The sequence below is a fragment of the Mastomys coucha genome, unplaced genomic scaffold, assembly GCF_008632895.1.
Source record: "Mastomys coucha isolate ucsf_1 unplaced genomic scaffold, UCSF_Mcou_1 pScaffold3, whole genome shotgun sequence".
Taxonomy (NCBI): Eukaryota; Metazoa; Chordata; class Mammalia; order Rodentia; family Muridae; genus Mastomys; species Mastomys coucha.
Window position 1 is genome coordinate 60,491,565 of NW_022196909.1, and position 917 is coordinate 60,492,481.

General features: G+C 51.8%; 1 pseudogene across 1 annotated transcript; it reads left to right on the forward strand.

Annotated features, from left to right (window-relative positions):
* Positions 1-279: 279 nt before the first annotated feature.
* LOC116074936 lies at positions 280-915 on the forward strand (annotated as a pseudogene). The gene has a single exon (XR_004112352.1). The product of XR_004112352.1 is annotated as a histone chaperone ASF1B pseudogene (transcript).
* The last annotated feature ends 2 nt before the right edge of the window (positions 916-917 follow it).

Sequence of the window (917 nt, forward strand, 5' to 3'; positions counted from 1 at the left end):
GTGTTTATGTGTATGTGTTTATGTGTGTGTCTCTCTGGGTGTGTATGTGTGCATGTGTATGTATGTTTATAGAGACAAATCGATTCTTGAAGCTAGTTAACAAGCCAGTCTAGCAGAACTGATGATCTTCCGGTTAAGTGAGAGAGCCTGTCTCAAAAATTAAATGTAGATAGCTATTAAGAAAAGATATCTGGGGAGAGAAGAGTTGGGAGTCGCGGCGAGCTTTCGGTCCTGTCGTCCCCCTCCTTCTCTGTCGCCGGTCACTGAAGAAGGCTCCATGGCAGCTGCGGCTCCCGGGCGAGGACATGGCCAAGGTGTCGGTGCTGAATGTGGCTGTGCTGGAGAACCCGAGCCCTTTCCACAGCCCCTTCCGGTTCGAGATCAGCTTCAAATGCAGCGAGGCCCTGTCTGACGACCTGGAGTGGAAGATCATTTATGTGGGCTCAGCTGAGAGTGAGGAGTTTGATCAGATCCTAGACTCAGTGTTGGTGGGCCCTGTTCCTGCAGGAAGGCATATGTTCATCTTTCAGGCTGGTGCCCCAAACCCATCCCTCATTCCAGAGACAGACGCCATGGGTGTGACTGTGGTTCTCATCACCTGCACCTACCATGGACAAGAGTTTATCCGTGTGGGCTACTATGTCAACAATGAGTACCCAAACCCAGAGCTTCGGGAGAACCCACCCCCAAAGCCAGACTTCTCTCAGCTACAGCGGAACATCTTGGCCTCTAACCCCCGGGGTGACCCAATTCCATATCAACTGGGACAACAATCCAGACAGTCTGGAAGCCATAGAAAACCAGGACCCTAATGTGGACTTCAGCCTTCCCCTCAGTTGCACTCCCGTTAAAAGCCTGGGCCTCCCTAGCTGTATCCCAGGCCTCCTTCCTGAGAACTCCATGGATTGCATCTGATG